A 21,226-nucleotide genomic window follows, 5' to 3' on the forward strand; every position below is an offset into this window, starting at 1 on the left:
TGGGTGCTCTGGTGTATCCCAGCCAGGCACAGGGGCTCTCCTGCTGCTTGGCTGGAGGATGTCACCTGTACTGGTTGTGCAGGGCTCTGCAGTGTGAGCTGCCATCCTCTCCCTGCCCCAGGTGCTGGCGCCTCTTGGCTTGTGGCCACTTCCTACTCTGCTCCCTTCTTTTCCTGTGTCTTTCAGGGCGTGTGCCTTCTGAAGAGCAGAAAGCACACAGGATTTTGCCATGTGCTGCAGCTGGGCACACGCTGAGTCAGTCCTTCAGTATTGTAGAAATAAATATTTGACCATGAACACCCCCCATGCCCCAAACACCCTTGTTTTGCCTATGGAAAGATAATTTACCGTTTTCACCTGGAGCCTGTACAAGGCACTCTAACGAGCCATGGCCACCTCTGGTTCTGTGACTGGGTCACCAAATATATTGCATAAAAGATGTAAAATATATTCCATTTTTATTGTAGCACCACAATTTCTGTTTTCTTTTAAAGTACCTTCTTGTGGAGCTCAAAAAGGGAGGGAGAAGAGGAATATTTGCTTGTTGCTTTGCAACAGTGCAGCTGGCTCCCAGGGCACTGAGCTGTGTCTTTAAGGCAGTGCAGAGCCAGTAATCCAGTAAATGCTGTGTTCTCCCGTTGAATGATGCAGAGGACAATTACCTAAAGGACCACACAGGTAACTGAGGCTGAGCAGTGTGTTTGTGCTGCAGGCTGGGTGCAGCTGGGAGGGACAGGAGCTGGAGCCCAGCTGGGGTCACCATTCCGTCCTGGAGGCATTCCCGCAGCTTGCAGGGCTCCTCACACTTCCACAGGTCACTCTGCTTTGCACAAGACATCAAGAGGCTTTTGGTGCAGCATGGAAGAGGTAGAAAGAGTGCCTGAGTGCAGGAATTTCTCCATTTTCCATGTGGGCTCATGGAAATCACACTTTGTGATTAGCACCCAGCTGCACCACCCTAGGGAGCAGTCGCCTGCTCCAGTTGGCTTCAGGGATCTCTTGGGTTCCAATTCATTTTTTTCTTCCACTCCTTTATTTTTTAACCCTTCTGTCTGTCCTAGACTCCATTGCCTGGGGCAGTTTGTATCACAGTGGCCTACACGCTGATGAAAAATAACTAATTTTTCTTTGCAATCACCTTATACACTGTTATTACCCATTGGAGTATCCTGGAAATCAGTTTTTCCAGTTATTCATTTTTACTTTCATTAATTATTTTCTCCTTCTTTCTCTCTCTCTCTCTCACACACCCCCCCTTCCCTCAGCCCAAACCATTTCTCAGTCACCACAATTTTGAACAATTTTTTCATGATGGGGAGAACCTTCCATGAGTTGTGTTCCTTCCCTTCAGATAGGTTTTCACTTCTTTTTGAATTCTACCTGTTTGGCTTAAATAACCTCTTGAACCTTGCTGTTTTCCCATGCTAATTTTATTTTTCTTGCCTTCCGTGTTTCTTTGAAAAGCTGTGCATTCCTTCTGGGACTCTATTATGGTTGCTTAAGTAGCCTCCATGCTGAGTTGAAGGATTTTAATTTCCTCACTTCTGACTTCAGGGCCTTTTTGACCGGCTTCCTCTTTTTCTTTTTTTTTTTTTTCCCCCCCTTTTTTTTTTTTTTTTTTTTTAAATCCCCTTTCTAAAGCTTAATGTCACAGTGCTAGGTTTTGTTGCATTCCCTCCCACAAGGACACTGAACTTAATTACACTGTGCCCCTTTATACTTAGTGATTCAGCTAGAGTGAGTTCTTCAACTTTGCATGTCATTTTCACTGGAAAAGGGGCACTTTGTTGGTATTTTTTTAAGCAAGAAAGGTAACTTCCAACAGTTATCTTGATTTATAATCCAAATGGAGCAGTTCCTCAAAGGGCTCTACAGCCCAATGAATGTTGCCCTCATCCAGTGCACTTCTCTAAAACTGCATTTGCTCATCATGGCCGGGTTGAGTAGGAGAGCTGATTCTGCAGGTAGAGTTTGGGGGTTTGGTTGGGTAGAGAAGACCAAGGACTGGAATTTCTGGGTAGAGTGACCATGGAGAAGACTGTCTCTTTCCCAGTTCTGTATCTTAATTTAGGGCTGGTACAGATCCTTCCCGTGGGTGTCTCGATTCCTGGAGACAGACAAACATCTCAGATCCTGTTACTGACACACAGCTGACTGCATGCCTCTCTCTGCCTTGTATGCTTGGCTTGCCCATTTCCTACTTTAAATAACGCCCTTGTGCTTTGTCAGGTTTTGTTAAATGTTCTGATCTGATTCAGCATCCTCTGTGGAGTACCCCCTGCATCATCCTCTGCTTTCCCAAACAAGGAAGAATATTTTGGGCTGTGGTCATACAGTTTTCAGCATCCTCTCTGCCCCAGAGCAGACGCTGCCATGGCATAAGTTTGGTGTCTTTATCTCCAAGGCAAGGAGCTGGCATGGCTCTTTTTGAGAAGAAGTTCAGCAAACAGTCCTGATGGTGCTTCATGGTGAAGAGCAGGAGGAAGCATTTTGTGTTTCTTGATGATAAACAGGGAATTTTAACGCTCCGGATCCCTGTTTTAGCTGAGCACTGAGGCTTCCTCAGTGTGCTGGAGCCCCCGTGGTGTGTGCAGAAGATTGGACTCATCGCTGTGCTGCTGGACACCGTGGGGAGGATTCACAGCCCAACCTCATCATCAGGGAATTGCAGATGGACAACTCGGATAATTTGGGGTTTTTTGTGAACGTTCCTGAGGATGCTTGGCCATCCACTTGGTTGCAACCCAGTGAGATCTCATTCTTGGTCTAAGCTAGACTGGAAAACAAAATATGCCTGCTTCATATCAACACTCCAATTAATTTAAGGGAAATTTTGTGCTATTCAGGTTGGAAACCATATGGAGTTGTCTCATACATCAGACAGAAGAACAAAAGCCAGCAGCTGAAATTTCAGTGTATAAACCAACTTAGAGATCCCACCATAGGTACTTTGGAAGCAATCTCAAGCTGCTGAATTACTTCTCTACAACAATATTCTACAACTGATAATTAGCATGAAGGAAATCACTTTAGCATGTCTTCATAACATTTTAAATATTTACTGTCTGGGATGTGAAATATGGTCAAAGTAGCCAGCTTGTAATTTCATTTCAAATAATCTGCTGCCAAAAAGATAATTTTTCTAGAATTTCAAGTGGAAAAATGCAAATTTAAGGTGTGAATAGTAAAAACAAAAATTTTGTATGTGAATTTTGAAAAAAACATTATTTTGGTAATGCCTTATATTTGCAAGGTAATTATTGTAATAATTTGATAGGTAGAAGTAAAGAAGGTTTAAAACCGGAAGACAAATGTTGCTTAAAATCACATTCTGCCCCCATTTTCATGCCAAAATCGTCTTCCCAAATTTTCAAGATAATTGCAAATGCTTCCAAAATAGTTCAGCACATGAGACATTACTTGCTTTTGGAAGGGAAAAAATGCACTTAGCAGAGGCAAACCTTTATTTAATTAGCCCCAGAGTAAAGGTTTCTTGTATTCCTTTGCAGTTACACGGCCGTGAGAGACTGTGGAGTACCTGAAGGGTGACTCCTACTGGGACTAATTCAGTCCAGACAGCTCCAAGTATGTTCATTAAGCTCTGGCTGGGTTTCACACAGGTGGGGAAGGTTAGAAAGCAACAGATAGAGAATGGTCCTGATTGTGTTAAGCATAAAACACCATTTGTTTCACAAGTAAGAGGGGAACTAAATCGGCACGTCTTGAGGAGTACTATCCCGCTGCTAGAAGTCAGCTCTCTCTTTTATTTATTTTTTATTTTCTTGCTACATTTTCAAGCCTCAGTGTAAAGCAGCTAGAATGTAGAAACCCTAAGCTCATAAATCAGGGGGCTGCTGAAAAGATGCCAAGGTTTAAACTGCCATGGGAGCTTTCAGACTTGTAATACGTCAGGAAAAGAAGGAATTTTAAATAAGTGTTATGGTTGGCATGAGAGAGGGAGAGAATAGAGCAGGGTTTAATTCTAAAGTTTTAAAACAGAGCTTGAAAGCCTACTGGTGTAGCAGTTAAAATGCTCTACATTGACTACCTCTTTCTCTTCACTTTTGAAGAACTGACAATAAGAGGGGCAAAGTGTGTTGGAATGCACAGTAACTGCCAAAATATTGAGTACTTCGTTGTTGAATTAGAAAATCTTTAGAGGGTTGCTAGTTAAGAAGAAACATTACAAGCAGATCTAAGTGGCTGAATGCAGATGTGTCTGAGGGCTACAGAGCTTTGTGGACACTGTGGCCCTGACAGTGGCCACATGGGGAAAGAAGAAATTTTCCTCCATGCTCTTGTAGCAAATTCTGCTCAGAAAAAACATGGGTGGGAGCTGGTGTCTGCAGGGCTGCAAACATCTGGAGCCCTGGAACATCAGAGTGCAGGACCAGGATTTCTGCAGGTCCTGCAGGTGATGGTGCCTCACCCCTTCAGAAATCACCTGTCCATGGGAAGGGCTTTACTGTGAATCCAGGGACTTTGAATCCCACAAGTCCTATTTTTTTATAATCTTGGTTATTTATTCTATATAATCTCCAAACTGCATTAGTGGGACTAAAAGTGAAAGAAGTCAAGTAAACTGTAAATCTCCACTGTCACAGGTGTATCAAAACTTTAGTGGTATTTGATATTTTTGTTAAAATCTCAGGTCCTGAAATCACACAGAACTCGTAATTCCCTTTTTTTCTTTTTTGGCCTCTCTCTCACTTCCCCGTTATCCTTTTTATTTTATTTTCTGTGTTTTTAATATAGTTACATTACTTGAACAGGACTAATTTCCTGACCCATTAGACCAATAATGGTTTTGCCATTCTTTAGCTGTTAAATGCTGACCTAGCCTTGACTTGCGCCAACAAATTGTTCACATTAGGAACAGGATTTTGGGATGAGAGCCAAAGCTTTTACAGGAGAGAGCAGAGATGAGTGTGGGCCCACCAGAGCATTGGTGGAGGTGGGAACAATTGAGTCTGGGCTGGCATGAGTCCCTCTGACACAGGGGTGGTGCACGGTAGAGAAAAGTCCTGGAACAAATGTTTGTTGGTTGCTCCATCTTCACTTCCCTGAGGAGAAGCATCATCGACATCCAGTTCATAACCTTGCACAAGCCTGTGCTCACCTTTCAATATTTGTCTTGCAGCACCAGCAGATTCAAAGGCTTGGTTTTTTTTTTGCTTAGAACAGAATTTTCTAGACAGCTTAGCTGCCATCCAATGCAGACCCTGAGATTAGCTCAGGCAAGAGCACAATGTTAAAAAACACCAGGGTGGCAGGTTTGATTCCCACCCATATGGGTCATTCCCTTAAGAGTTGGACTTGAGGTTTTTTGTGGGTCCCTTCCAACTCAGAATATTCTCTTGTAAGAGCCTGGGGTAAGGTGACCCCCAGAGATGCTTTGAATGGTGTCATCCAACATGGAATGTGATTTTTGGTTGGCTCTCTTTAAAACAAGGGCTTTTGTTACTGTTTTAGAACTCGGGATTTTTTGGTTTACAGAACATCATGACCATTTGTGATTCCCTTCATTGGTGTGCACCTGGACATCCTCTACCATTTAAAAGAATCTGCTGAAGTACTCCCAAACCATGACACTAAGGTAAGAGCACGTATCCTTCTCTCTAGAGAGGGTGTTTGTTTAGGATGACTGGAGATGGACCTGCTGAGAGCGGGAGTGCTGAGGCAGGACCTGTCAGGGATGTTTGGGTTTGGGCTGTTCTGGGCAGCAGTGATGAGCTGAAGAAACGAGACCGCTCAGCAGCTTTGCAGCCACTGAAGAGGGTTCCCAGGGAGAAGGTCTGCACTTACTTTTCCAAAAATTCCCATCTTATACTCAGTTGAAACCAAGGTCCATCCCTTTGCCTCCTTTTTCTGTCTGTCCTGGGTACTTTAATGTAGGGTTGAAAGTTGTGAGGCTGGACTGAGAGCTGCTGGTGCTTTCGGATCTCCTGACCTTCCTGTCCAGCTTTATTAACGTGAGCTTCCCTACACTCCTCATCACCTCCTGTTTTCCAGCTGCATCCCTGGGAGCAGAGGTGAACCGAGTGTCCCCGCTGTAGTGACACAAAGCTTTGGTCACATGTGAGGTGCAGTCAGGCATCACCTTTTCCAGAACCCTGGTGTCTGCAGTGCCCCGTGCTGTGGCACTGTTCGGCCGTGCCAGGGCTTGTGGGGCTGAAGGGGGCTGGCCCCCGGCTGTTGGCACAGCGACTGAAACACGGCTGCAAAAATACCAGCCCCTCCAAAAAGCCTGGGCTATGCCACAGAAAGTTCCAGTCGGTTTTGCAGCAGCTTTGGCTTGTAAAGCTCCCATTTAATCTCCCAGTCAGATCGTTTTGTGACCTCCAGAGTTTATCGCAGAAAGTACAAGACGTTAAGTTCATTACCGACTGAAAGGCATTTTAGCAAACAATAATTAGCAGCACTTAAAAGATATTCTGTAGCCCGAAACACTAAATCCATGGGTATATAACAACCAGCCGCGGAGCACATGTGTGCCTAACAGTATCAATATTGAAAGCCCCTACTGTGATGAGCCATAGCAAAGCATTTTTAGTCGACATACTTTTGGGATCGCTAATGATTAATTAGTGTGTATCATAATGTAAAGCAAATGTCACCTCTGCTACCTGGGGCTCTGTCGTTGGAGAGGGGCCGTGCGGAGGCGGAGCGGCGCAGGCAGATCCCATCCCAGGCTGCCACCTCGCGGGCACAGCCCGGGCCGCTCCCGCACATCCCGGGCGGTTCCCGCACATCCCGGGCGGTTCCCGCACATCCCGGGCAATTCCCGCACATCCCGGGCGGTTCCCGCACATCCCAGCTCCCGCACATCCCGGGCTGCTCCCGCGCATCCCGGGCAATTCCCGCACATCCCGGGCGGTTCCCGCACATCCCGGGCGGTTCCCGCACATCCCGGGCAATTCCCGCACATCCCGGGCTGCTCCCGCACATCCCGGGCGGCTCTCGCACATCCCAGCTCCCGCACATCCCGGGCTGCTCCCGCGCATCCCGGGCAATTCCCGCACATCCCGGGCGGCTCCCGCACATCCCGGGCTGCTCCCGCGCATCCCGGGCAATTCCCGCACATCCCGGGCGGTTCCCGCACATCCCGGGCTGCTCCCGCGCATCCCGGGCAATTCCCGCACATCCCGGGCCGCTCCCGCACATCCCGGGCGGCTCCCGCACAGCCCGGGCCGCTCCCGCACAGCCCGGGCAATTCCCGCACAGCCCGGGCAATTCCCGCACATCCCAGCTCCCGCACATCCCGGGCGGCTCCCGCACATCCCAGGCCGCTCCCGCACATCCCGGGCGGCTCCCGCACATCCCAGGCCGCTCCCCCACATCCCGGGCGGCTCCTTCCGAGGGGAGAGCTCGGGGCGAGCTGAGAACCGGCAGCGGCTCCGGGCAGCGGCTCCCGGCAGCGCACGGCGGAGCCGCGGCCATGAAAAGCCGGGATTAGTGCCTGAGAACCGCATTATTCCCGATGATTTCTCCCTTAACCTGCCTCCTTCTTTGGAGCTGTTGCAGCTGAAGCCGTTTGCAAGACGGCCACAGAGCAAAGGCTTTTTGCCTTTCGCTGGGGAAGTCCACGGATTTCCTCTGCGTGGAAACCACACTGCACGTTCACTTGTGCTAATTCACAGCGCTGTGTTTTATCCCATCCCACTCTTCCTTTTCGTTCCTCAAGTTTTCAGCATAAACTATATGATTTTATAAATATTTGTTGCTCATTTAAAAAAAATAGCTCTCTGGGAATTTGTTACTAACCAAGAGGGAACACTGCAGATTTAGTCCCACATTAGGACGTAGAAAACCAGATTTTTCTGTTTGCAATGAGAGAGTGCCAAGGTATTTATCTTTGCAGGCTCAGCCCAAAAGTGTTGGTTTACTGATTGTTACAAAGATCAGGGGTGTCCCATCTGATCTAATAAACGTTTTCTATTCAGCACCATTTAATGCAAATGGCTGAACCGATGATTTCAACTAATGAATTTTTCTTCTAAAACTGCAGGATTAAATTTTGTAATCCTACTGTCAAAAAAAAAAAAAAAAAAAAGAAAAAAGAAAAAAAAAAAAGAAAAAGAAAAACAACCCAACAAAAAAAGGCAATATGTCATTACAGCTGTGGATCCCTAAATACTGTAATCAGATATCACTAATCTGGAGAATTTGTGTGAACTCAATACAGTCGCAGTTCAACTTCAATTTGAAAAGGGGAAGATTTATTTGATTTATCACATTTTTTTTGTGCGTGCAAGTTGAAAAGCGTGCTTGATTTCCGCTATAAATTGTATCCATGCCTCATCACTCCATATTTTTAGAGGTGTGCTGACATCCTAAGCACAGTAGGATCTATACTTGACATTTTAAAGGGGCTTTTATAATTTATGTGGATGTTTGATACAACATATTTTTTCAATCTGCAGTGTGGGAGGGTCATGAATTTGAGCCTTCATTTCCTCTGCATTCTAGGAACAGCTAAGTTTAAAATGTAAACTGTATAGCTTGCATATATTTTCCAATTCTCTGCCTAAACTTAAATGGTAACTTACTGTGCATTTGATAAATTTCTTAGGTAAATAATTGTAGCTGTAGTGGACAGAATTGTCAGACTTTTATCTACCTAATTGTCAGCATGGGTTTGATTAGTTTTGATATTTTGCTACTTATTGTAGCAGAATAAAAACCTTACGTTTTATGTTGCTATTTTTTAGCAAATAAAATTTATGGAAATATTCTATTACATGTCAGACAATACTGTGGTTGTCTGGTAAATAAATAAAACTTAAAATGACAGTCTTGTTACTGAGAGATACACAGAGAATAGCAGGGTTAGATGGGAATTGATGCAGCCAAATTATAACCATCTCTTTTCTGATAATCGTGACCATAAATAGAGAAATTTCACTTAAATATCTCTTTCAATTTATTAATGTGTCCAGAGGGAAAAGCAGCTATTGAAACGCTGCTCATTTTTTTGTGTTTTTACTATTTTATTTGATTTTATTCAGAATTATGTTTGTGTTCTGCTTTTATGATTATTTCATCAAGAACTTGGCAACCTAGAAATGGCAAAGTCCAAGGGATACTTCCTTTTCCATCATATCTCTTAATCCCTTTATGGAAGGAGAATGTGGGTCTTTGTCTAATGTGTTGTTTCACAGGGTAGATTTTTCTTCTTAAAGTACCTGAGATTTCTCTTACACTGCAATCTCCAGGAAAGAATGCAAAGGAAGGCTCAGAGAATTTCACAACAGTTAGGGACCTTGTAGTTCTTGTAACTCCACGCTCGGCTGTTTACTTGTCACTGAGGAGAGGTTCAGGCTGAGCTCCCGGGTCCGGGATGCGTCTGCGATCGCAGCACCGGGACATGGAAGCGGCCCTGGCTGCTCCGGGTGGAGCGGGACCGAGCCGGGGAAGGTTCGTGTTCTCCCGGGCTGCGGGGTCCCTGGGGCTGCAGCTGGGCTGCGACGAGCTGGGCAGGTCCTGGTGGGGCACAGCTGGCACAGGGAGCTCCTGTGACCGGGAGTGGGGCTGGTGCCGCCCTGGCAGGACCTCATCCAGCGGGACACACTTCACGGGAATAACCACCGCGACAATCGGAGTGCCAGCCCTGCTCTGCTCCTGTGCGGGGTGTGGGCTGCGAGGACACGGTGCGGTACCTGAGGGTACAGGAGAGCTCCGGCGGCAGAGCAGGGCAGGGACGGAGCTGATTCCATCCCTGCACCTGCCCGGGGCTCCCCTGCCCTCCGGGATTCACCTGCCCGGGGCTCCCCTGCCCTCCGGGGCTCCCCTGCCCTCCGGGATTCACCTGCCCTCTGGAATACACCTACCCTCTGGGATTCCCCTTCCCTCCGGGATTCACCTACCCAGGGCTGCCCAGGGTGTGCCCACCCAGGTCTGTCACGCTGTCATGTTTCTGCTGGGAGCACAATCTGATATTGCTTACATGCACAGCCTGTGATACTATCTGTTCAGAGCTATTCTGCATATTCTATTAATATTTAAGGTGTAATTATATTATTAATGCTTTACATCAAGAGAGTGCAGCGTTAGCTTGTGTTAACTGGATGTATTCTCCACCTGAGCACTCAGTCTTCCCTGGACCTGCCACATGCTGAACACGGAGGAACACAGATTTCTCTGTCCAAAGACACTGTGTATGTTTAATAAAGTGCATTCACTGATTTTTCACTTCACTGTGTGAAGACACTACACAAGGCTGAATGCTGAGTTTCATAGACATATACTGCTAAAATTGCCTTGCCTATTATAAAGATAAAAATATCTTTTTGTTCAAATGTTCTGCTTGCTTCTTTACAAATGAAGGAGTTAAATACTGAAAGGCAGGTGGATGCTGTAACTACTTTAGAAAAAGATGAATAGGGCTGATGGCTAAAGCTACAGGGAATCTATTGAAGGTCCAGATGCAGACATGGCTCTTACTCTACACACAGTTCAAAGTGGGGTGAAGCTGCCTGGTTAATTGGCTATGAAATAACTAACCTCTGGGAGAAAATTGCCCTGGTAGTTAATTGCTTGTGTTCAGGGTAACATGTAGCCACCTGGCTGATTAGTGCCCTCACCTATATTTACACCCACCCGTGTTTAAATGCAGGCAGCACTGTCAGGCTGGCTGCATGCATTCATCTAGTGGCCCTCGTGGATTAAAGAAAATATGACCATCAAGGTTGGTTTTGCTTTTCATTCTTCTTTTATCTCCTTCTGAATCCCCCATTTGTCACATAAGAAGAGCAAATTCAATCCTAAAGTAAATCCGTAGGCTTTAGCAGAACAGTAGTGGAATGGATTTTGCCCCAGTTGTTTAGTTTGGTCATACTGCAGAATCATCAGGGCTGGAGTGGGGAAGTAAAATCTGACAGCCTAATGGAAGCCAGAAGGCAAGGCTGGTGATGAGTGGAAGGAAAGCAAAGTGTTAAAATACAGACAGGAAGTTGTGGTGTTTTTGTGATGGAAAAACCTGTGGGAATAGGTCGGACAAACACCACTCAAAGAAGATATTCAGCTTTTCTGAGGGGGAGAGATGGAGAGGAGGGAAATAAGCAAGTTGCATGTAGAATTGTGTGGCTTTTAAATGGTTTTGTGCTCTTCTGCCCGCTTGTGTTGGCAGTGGTGCTGGGGGCAGGGCAGCGTGTCCCTGGGAGCTGGGCACCCCGGGGCAGCCGTGCTGAGCCCCTGGGCTCCGTGCCCTGGGGCTGGCAGAGCAGCACCCCTGGGTCTCTTCTCTGCTGGGAGATGCTCAGTGTGCAGGCAGGGAGAGCCTCTGGCAGGAAGGTGTCAAAGCAGCTTCCTCAGGCACCACTGCCCTCTCAGTGCTTTTTACTGGTGCCTTGTTGGTGTTTCCACTTCCCATCTGCCATGGATTTGCTGATGTTTTGCTGCTTTTAGAGGAGAAGAGCTGCACATCTCACCTTCACTGAGGTATGGTAGCTCTGCAGCTTTGGGTCCAGGCAGCAGGACTGTTACACAAACCTGGTCTGTAGCTTTACCTGTGATACACAGTGACTAACTGAGCAGAGTTCAAGGCTGTTCCTTTGTTCTCAGGATGTGCCTTATTTATTCAGACAGTACACATGCCACAGGTGGTCACACAGAAGTGATGGACTTATGAATGGAAGCAAACCCATGGGACAAAGGGTTTTTTCCACTTTTGCTTAGCTAGCTAAGAGTCTGGCACTTTGTCTAAGCTCGTGATTCAGGTCCTCACCTCCAGAGAGAAATTCATCTCACCTGTATTAGGTGGGAGCCCTGCTGTGTGTCTCCATGAAAACAGAGAAATCACAGTCAAAAAGCTCAGACATCTGGGTTTTCCACAGCCCAGTGTTCAGTGAGGTTAATTCATCCTAAATGATTAGTTATCATTTATCATGATTATTAAATGAGAGCTGTCCTGCAGCTCTCTGACTGGGAGAGGCATCTCCTCCTCATATCAGAGAGAAGCCTCAGAGTCCTGCTCAGACTGATGCTCTCTAAACACTCTGGCTGTGTTTGGGGAGATCAGAGGGTTTAGCTGAGTGGTTCTGCCTCGTGCAATCTAAATCTCTCATGCTCCAAATCCTGCAGAGCAAACTTCAGTTTAACATTTTAGCCCTTTCTAATACTTCACTGTTTTCTTTTATGTGAGTGACTATTATTTTACTCTTTTATTTACTTAGTTGAAATGTAAACTTTGTAAAGAGAAATGGACACTATTTCTTTTGCTGATAAAGATTGTAGTAGAGTTGAAGGTATAGGGAAGCTAAATGAAAACCTTTCTCCAATAGGATGCAGCAGATCTGTGAGAATTGTGACAGGAGAGTGGGATTAACACATCAGAACTCTAAGTGATAAGGACCTGACAAGGGCAATTTCCCAAGGATCTATATATGCAGAACTTGAACTTGAGAGATAACACAGACATAAAATATACATTAAAATGGTGTGACAGAAAAAGATTATGTTAACAACTATTTCCCAGTCTGTAAAATGTGGGGAAAGTGCATAAATTCATGGGCTGGTATGAGAAATTGTCTCCCTTAACTCTATTGTGTTATAATGAGGACCTTCCACTTGTATTAAAAATGAGCCTTTAGAACCTAGCAACAAAAAGGGTCCATCTGTATTAAAGATTTGTTTAAGGATGGGCATTTAAAATCGTTTGACCAATTTGTAGAAGATTTTAATATTCTTGGAGCTCAGTTTTCCCGTTTCCTTTGGGTAAGACATGCTGTTCTTTGTGAATTAAAAGAAGGTATAGAAATGCAAATGTAGCAGATTGAAAAATTGTTATACAAAGAGACTGTCTCACTAAATTGATTTCAAGGCTACATAGGACATTGTCAGTATCCTTAAACAAAGACAAATTGGAAGTTAAAGAGAAAAATGAGAGAGATTTAGGTAAAAATCTTAATATACAAGAATGGAAACAGACAGTTTAATAAAATGGATTTGTATGAAAATAAGACATCGGGTTGTTCAATTTAATTATATCCTCTTCAGAAAACCTATTTATGCCCTCTAAAATGGCAGAAATATAGAAAGAGATTGCTACCATACTATAATAACAGCAAGGTGCTGCATAGGGGGTAATATATACATATACTTAGGTATTGTATGGACATCAAATGTTTTCACAGAAAGGTGTCAGGAATTCTGCAAAATGAGACCTTTTGGTGTGTTCAGACTGAAATTTAAAGACTTGTTGATTATACCAGTGGGAGAGAGATATTTCTTGTTGTGTTTCAAGGAGGTTTTAACAATTTCTCCTTTGTGTGTTTAAACACAAAGACATCAGAAGGCCAGAGGAGAGAGATGGCCTGTGTTATCTGTGGTAGAATATTTAATTTATTCTATGCCTCAGCATTCTATTATTAAATATTCCACAAGAGTAGTGAACAGAATAAAATAAGTTTAGCTTGTGAAGTGTATGTATTATGTGGAAGTGAAGGCTGGATAAACAGGTAGGCAATGAAGACACTGAGATGTGGCCAAGACACAGCATTACTCTGTGAAAAGAAGTGAAAATCTCTGGGCACTGCAAAGCTTTATTATGCAATTTCTAAGGGGGATAGTAAAATAAAATACTAAAGAAACACTGAAATAATTATTAAAATAATATCCAGTTTTGAAACTTTTTCCTGATGTCTGAGTTGAGAAAATTTTGACTCTGCCTGTTGAATGGAGTTGGTGCTGTTGTTAATTCAGCTTTGTGGGAGCTGGTCAGTCATTCCCACCACAGGTGGACTCTGGCTCCCAAGGACAGGTCCCTTCTCCACTGCTGGCTACGTGGGGATGATGAACTGAGGTTTCTGCTGGGGTTTCTGTCTGTGACTAAAACGTGCCAGAAAGTTTGTGCAGTGGCAAACACCCTCTGCAACTATTCCCCGCATGTCAGCCAGCTCTGCTGGGGCTCTGCTGGGGCTCCTCGCCCTTCCAGCACAGCGGTGCGCCCGAACCGAGAGCGATGAAGTCCTGCAAACAAACTTGGCCTTGTTCACTTTTTCTGTGGACTGGAAGTGGTGCCTGGGCTCTGCTGGCGAGGTGGCAGCGGTGTCACCAGGGGCGAGGTGGCAGCGGTGTCACCAGGGGCGAGGTGGCAGCGGTGTCACCAGGGCCTGGTCCTGCAGCTCTGTCCGGGCTGTCGTGCTCGTCTGCCCTGGAGGTGGCAGCTGCGGGCGGTGAAGGTTTGCAGCTCACTCCTGCTCCTCCCTTTGTGCCCAAACCTCGTGTCTCAGCTCTGGGAAATCACACGTGCCAAATGGTGCCAAACGTTCGGTGGGTGGTTTTGGGCTGAGTTCAGGGGTTGTTTCTGTGCCACACATTCAGGGGGGTGTTTCAGTGCCGAGTTCAGGGGGGTGTTTCTGTGCCAAGTTCAGGGGGGTATTTTTGTGCCAGGTTCAGTGGGATGTTTTCGGTGTGCCACGGGAGCCACGAGCAGCCCAGGACACGGGGAGAGCTGCACGAACCAGCCTCTCAGGCTGACCTCAGGGATGTTGCTTTGGAGTACTCTGTGCAGTGCTGAGATCTGTCTGGCTGAAAGCTGATTTTTGCTTTGATATGTCCTACTCGGGATTTTCTCCCAGTGAAACTGCAACACCATCAGGCACATGCTTTTCACCCACCCGATTCAGCAGATGACAGTGCCGCTTCATGAACTCCTGTATAATGAAAGGGGATGTTTTTTATGTCCTATAAAGTTTGTTAGTCAGATTTGGCTCACCTCTTCAGTCCTAAATAAATGTATTTTCCTCCTCCAATAAATGAAAGACCAACAGTTTACAGAAGGAAACAAAAGGGATGACTTTAAATGTAGTCTTACTAATGAGTTAATCAGCATGTTTGAATGCTAATAAGCACAAGTTGATAACTGGATCATCTCTTTACTATTGTCCACTGGGAAGTCACATTTAGGAAATTAATTCAAAATTAATATTTAACTCACTTGGTTTATGAATTAATGTGCATATTTAAATCTACCATGCAACAGTATCTTTGGTATCTGCTTTTTATGTCCTGTCTCCTTCCTCCATTAATAATTCCTATTCTCTAATAAAAATTAGAGGAGGGAGGAAAACTACTGATCACGAATTCTAGCACTGTCATGCAAAGATTGCCCCTAGAGCCTGCAGTCACTTGCAGTTTAAATAAAGGCCTGTGGTTCTCGCCTTTGCCTCCGGGGGACCTGCTGTCCCCGTGTGGCACCAGCGCGGCCGTTCCCTGTGCCTCGGGTGCCCGGGAGCGGCCTCGGTGCCCGCGGGGCTGGGCTGGGCACGGAGGGGAGCCGGCTGCCAGCTGTGCTGCACCGCTGCCAGCTGTGCTGCACCGCTGCCAGCGGTTCTGCACCGCTGCCAGCTGTGCTGCACCGCTGCCAGCGGTTCTGCACCGCTGCCAGCTGTGCTGCACCGCTGCCGCCGAGTCCTTGCAGCTGCGGGCGCTTGCGGGGCCGGCAGGGGAATGGCTGAAGGTTCTTTCTTCAGGTCTGCTGCGCGGGATTGCTCAGGAGGCTCTGGAGAGCTCCGAGAGCAGCGGCGGACAGCGGCCCTGGGGGGCTGCGGGTGGGTCCTCCAGCCTGCAGGCACGGGGAGCCGGGCAGCTCCTCTGGGCAGCTCGGGACGCTCTGGGCATGCCAGGGATGCTCTGGGCAGGCACGGGGATGCTCTGGGCAGCTCGGGGATGTTTTGGGCAGCTTCTCTGGGCAGCTCGGGGATGCTCTGGGCAGGCACGGGGATGCTCTGGGCAGGCACGGGGATGCTCTGGGCAGGCACGGGGATGCTCTGGGCAGCTCGGGGATGCTCTGGGCAGCTCGGGATGCTCTGGGCAGCTCGGGGACGTCAGTGAGCACAGCGAGAGAGGTGGACCTGAGAAGCAGGGCCCGCACTACGAACTTATAGATAAAGGCTCCTTACTGTGAGGGGTGGAGCAGAAAGAAATCTCCCGAGTACAAACGTCATGTCCGTGGAATAGACGGAGTCCCTGAGTGTGATCCCAGGAACTGCTGATCGCCAAATCTCCTGACATGGCTCCTGCCTGTTTGGCAATAGAAAACTGTTTAGCTTTTCCTGTTAATTTTTTTAGTTACCATTAAAGGCAATACCGCAACTAACATTATATCAGGCCAAATTACACTAGTGTGTTGCTTCTATTTTTTTTTTTTTCTTTCATGCTGTGGCATTTCCTTTCCCTTGAAACCACTTTTTCACTCAGTCTAGCAATTAACTGCTTGAACGGTATAATAAGGAAGCAATTAAGAGGTGACAGAGAAAAATTAACACTCCATTTCACATTAAGGGCCAAGTGAGTATCCTGGCCATTGTGAGTTAAATGTGTCTTTGAAAACCCGTAGTTTGGATGTATTTTCCTTTTGAATAAGAAGCCAGCTCCATGTTTTTTAGTCTAGAGTTCCAGTCTGAAAATGGATGATAACTAATTGTGTGCTGTCTGCTTAAACAGGCTGTATTAATTGCAGTTCTCCTGTAAGTGTCAAGGAAAACAAAATCTTTGTAATGTGTAGCCACAATGTATGCAGCCCTAATTTGAATATGCATGTATCAGGGCAAATAAAGCAAACTACTGCATGCAATGTTGCCATGGCAGGGAGCATTTGCATAATAAATAACTGCTATCATGAGACTTTCTTTATGAAGTTCTTCCCGTGTTGTCAGCTATAAGAGGCGGCAATAAAGGAGCCAATATTGAGAAAGTAAGAGTTTGTTTTGCTTGCAAATGCAACGGCCCGAGCCCAGCTGGGCGGGATGTCAGGGATGGGTGCTGTGAGGGAGCGCGGGGCTCGCCCTGTTCTGCAGGGCAGCCCGGCACAGCCGAGAGCCCGGGGCGAGAGGGCAGAGCCCGGAGGTACCCGGGGTTAAAGCAGAGCCCGGAGGTACCCGGGGAGAGAGGGCAGAGCCCGGAGGTACCGGGGCGAGAGGGCAGAGCCCGGAGCTGCCCGGGGTTAAAGCAGAGCCCGGAGGTACCGGGGCGAGAGAAGAGCCCGGAGTGTCCGGGGCTAAAGCAGAGCCCGGGGCTGTCCGGGGCTAAAGCAGAGCCCGGGGCTGCCCGGGGTTAAAGCAGAGCCCGGAGGTACCGGGGCGAGAGAAGAGCCCGGAGGTACCCGGGGTTAAAGCAGAGCCCGGAGGTACCGGGGCGAGAGGGCAGAGCCCGGGGCTGTCCGGGGTTAAAGCAGAGCCCGGAGGTACCCGGGGTTAAAGCAGAGCCCGGGGCTGTCCGGGGCTAAAGCAGAGCCCGGGGCTGTCCGGGGTTAAAGCAGAGCCCGGAGCTGTCCGGGGCTAAAGCAGAGCCCGGAGTGTCCGGGGTTAAAGCAGAGCCCGGGGCTGTCCGGGGCTAAAGCAGAGCCCGGGGCTGTCCGGGGCTAAAGCAGAGCCCGGGGCTGTCCGGGGTTAAAGCAGAGCCCGGGGCTGTCCGGGGTTAAAGTAGAGCCCGGGGCTGTCCGGGGCTAAAGCAGAGCCCGGGGCTGTCCGGGGCTAAAGCAGAGCCCGGGGCTGTCCGGGGTTAAAGCAGAGCCCGGGGCTGTCCGGGGTTAAAGCAGAGCCCGGGGCTGTCCGGGGCTAAAGCAGAGCCCGGGGCTGTCCGGGGTTAAAGCAGAGCCCGGAGCCGCCCCGGGGCCGGAGCCGTCCCGGGGCCGCCGCTCCTCCGCCCTGGCCGGGCGCTCGCCCGAGAGCCGCGGCTCTGTCCGGGGCTGCGCTGGGCGATCTCGGAGGGGTTTCCAGTCCGAGGGTTCTTTGGATTGCTTTGCGGCAATCCAGCAGCTGGGGCGCGGCACAGAGGTTCCAGTGCCGGTGCTTTGAATTTATGGCAGCCTGAGACTCCCAGCTTCTGCACGGGCTCTGTAGCTGTCGGTAAGACCCAGGCGTCCCGGGAACGTGGGATGTGCTGGGGTGAGAATGGGCTGGGATGTGCCAGGGAAATCATGGATGTGCCGCTCTAATTCCAGAGGAGCTGAGGTTGGTTCTGTCTCTCAGAGATGGTCCTTGGCTTTTCCATAGCTTGCTGAAAAATAATACAATGCTGAAACTTATAAGAGGTTTTTCAGAGTGACTACCAGTTGCTAAATGAAGGTGATCCCTGGCTTAGTTTGACATTTGGAATCCAAATCCAGTTTGGCACGGGGATTTCTGTTTTACTTTTCTACATTAATTGTACTTAATAACAGATGTAGTCTCTTCACGTTATTTTTGCTCTCTTTAATAAATTGTAAGGAATAAGCTGACTGTCAGTATTATATGAGAAGTAAGCAATGATTTGCGGGTTTTATTTTGCTCTGAATGTCACAAATTATACCTTTATATGGGTCTATTTTTTAGCTCATGGACGGATCATGTAATATCTATAGTACGTAACATCTTCTCCTAAACAGAAAAGAAAAAAGTCTCTTCAAACAAGTAACCCCAGATCTCATACAACAGCACAGCATGTGTCAATTCACACTGTGTCATGTGACATGAAACTACTTAATACAACCTGCCTTGGAGTGACATTTGTATTGCCCATATCATAGAATAAAAAAATAACACTTTCACAAGTGAGGAATTATCTTCTCCAGTTGATGGTATTTTGCTATTTGCAGGTAAGAGTGAAAAACAGGTAAGGGTTAGTGAGCTACCTTGAAAAGAAATGTTACAGTGGGGAAGAGATTTGATAAGGGCCTAACCATGCTGGCAATGCAAGCAAAAGAAATGGTTCTGTTCATGAAAGGATGGCTCTGTCTTTAGATGTGATTTGAACTGAAGCAGGGGAAAACCCAGAGAGGAAATCTCAGCTTTTGAACAACAGGCTAGTGAGCTAATTAAGGCTGAAATAAGATTTTAAGGAAGGAAAAGAAAACATTATCTATTGCCAGGGACTGAGGGCACGTTTTAATCCCCCAGCTCACGCTGCAGGGGATGGGTAATGCACAGACACCCCAAAGATGTGCAGAGCACTGGGCAGAAGGCAGTGCTGGATGTTCTCCCCTTCCCAGCTCTGTGCCGTGGCTGCTCATGCTGCCTCAAGAGAGGACAGCTCTGAGTTCTGGTCCTACCCTGAAGACATCCAATTTTATGGTTTATTCATCAAAATCCTGATTTGATCCACAACTAAGAGCAGTGAGCCCTGTAAATGCTGGGCAGGGAAGTAGCCTGTGAGTAGTGAGAGTCACCCACAGGCTCTGGTACTTCCTCGGCTCACAAGAGAATCCCCAATCCTTCTGGAGGCTTTTCTGTTTAGGCTGGATCTTCTTCATGCCCACAGGAGTCCCTTTGCAGTAGCATCTCATGCAGTTGTCCCCGCCCTGCTGTTGCTCTGGAAGCATCTCCTGGTTGTGTATCCCCCAAAACACCAGCAAGCTGGCTGTGGGCAGCTGGCAGCCCCCGTCCCCAGCTGCTCCTGGTGCTGTGGGATGTTCTGCACAAGCCCTTTCCTGTGGCCCAGGAGCTGCAGGTGGGTGTTACCTTGCCAAAACCTGGAAGTAACCTGGGAGCTGGGAAGACAGATGGCAAAACCATCCTGCCATGGACAGCTTCCCTGCAAGGATGTCTGTGCAGGGCAGTAAATGTCCCCACTTGGGACAACACGGGTGATTTCTGCCAGCTGCCTGGCTGACACTGCTCCTTGGAGCAACTCTCCTCTTCTGGTAATTTCTTAAGTTTGAACAGCAAGGAACACATTCACACTGTGATATTTAATTTAAGATCCTTTTGGACAAAACCTTGTAACCTCACTGGTCTCTACAAAGTTACACACCTTGGAGCACAGCTGCACTTTGCCAGTGTGCTGGTACTTGTGTGTTTCTGTGTCTTCAAAGTATGGAGATCTTGGAAAGATTAATTGTAAATTTATTTTAGCTGTCTTCACAGATTTTTTTTGTAACGAACCACACAAATAAGCTTTCAGTGAATATTTCTTGCTCTCCCGCCATGGCCCCATGCTGCCACTGCCATGGCAACCACGAAATCTCCTCTCCTTCCTCATCTCCTCTCCCGGGCTGGGCAGCTCTGATGGCACAGCCGTGGCAGTGCCCTCCCAGCACTGGGGCCTCTGTCCCACTCCCAGCCCCTCACTGCGGGGAGCTGCTCTGCCCTCCGCAGCCCGGGGCCAGCCCCAGCTCTGCTGGGGGAGCTGGGGAGCGAGGACACCGAGGTCAGCTCTGCCACCAGCCAGCACTTCTGCAAGCAGTGCTGGGGAGGGCTGGATGATCCTGCGTGGACGTGTTTGCATGCGTGCCCACCTCACATCATTTCCTATTGAAAATGGACAGTTTCAGATCTCTTTAATCAAATCTTGAAACTTAAAAAATGTAGTATATTTTATACAGGAGATTTGTCTTTTTCTTCACAAAGGGAGGAATGCGCATATCAAATCTCAGAAATGAAAATAACATGACAATTTTGAAAACCACCATGAAATAAGGATTTATGAGTTTGTTGATCTTCCCTGGGGACCCGAGTGCAATAAAAGCAGGAATTGTGCTGACTCGGGTGAAAGTGAGGAACATGTTCAACTTGGAGGCAAATGGTTTTGTGGCACAATCCAGGGATAGAGCTCAGCTGTCACTCAGACTGTTAATCCCTCAAATCTTTAGCGCTTGAGGATTATTTTCTCTAAATATTGTACCAAATATAATAGTCTCTATCTCTCACACTATTAGACAGCTATGAACTACAAGGAGCCTTTTGTCTCCCTAATAGGATTCATCCCTAATTCCAAAATCATAAAGCATGAATTTAAAATAAAAAAACCTATAAAACATTTCCACAGGTAGAAGGAGAACAGAAGGACAGCTGCCAAGCCATAACCTGGCTCTGCTCCTGCCTTTACAGCAGCCCTGCTGCAGGAGTGGGCCAGGGCCAGTGGGGCTTGCTGCCTTCTGCTTTCTCCTGACACAGAGGATTTCCAGGAGCAGGGACACAGCTTCAGTGCCCTCCCCCTGCTGTATCTTGGTCCGGGGGTATGGGTGCACACCAAAATGAATATGCTCCAGATGACCCAGCCAATGTGAAAACAAGGGAGAAAAATAAAAATTGAAGTAGTGGCAATGAACACTGTTCCATTTTCGACTCTCAAGGACCTTTTGTTCTGAGATATTATCTTGTTTTTACTTTCTGGGAAGTCAGACTTGAGATAAAACATTTTGCTTTCATGGCTCCAAATCATTTGAGGTTAGTGAGTATTATTCTCATTATATGAACTTTTTCTCCTAGATTGGGGTGGCAGACACTGCAAAATTAAAAAATAAACT

The 21,226-nt window shown here is 47.3% G+C and overlaps 1 long non-coding RNA gene across 1 annotated transcript in view; it reads left to right on the forward strand.

The window, feature by feature from the left end:
- The window catches only part of LOC110476876 (uncharacterized), a 103,361-nt gene that overhangs the window by 52,527 nt on the left and 29,608 nt on the right, over positions 1–21,226 (forward strand). The window contains exon 13 of the long non-coding RNA XR_014952465.1: positions 5,497–5,596. This is a non-coding gene — a long non-coding RNA (uncharacterized LOC110476876). The remainder of the gene's footprint in view (positions 1–5,496; positions 5,597–21,226) is intronic.

The sequence above is a fragment of the Lonchura striata genome, chromosome 4A (assembly GCF_050655825.1).
Source record: "Lonchura striata isolate lonStrDom1 chromosome 4A, ASM5065582v1, whole genome shotgun sequence".
Taxonomy (NCBI): Eukaryota; Metazoa; Chordata; class Aves; order Passeriformes; family Estrildidae; genus Lonchura; species Lonchura striata.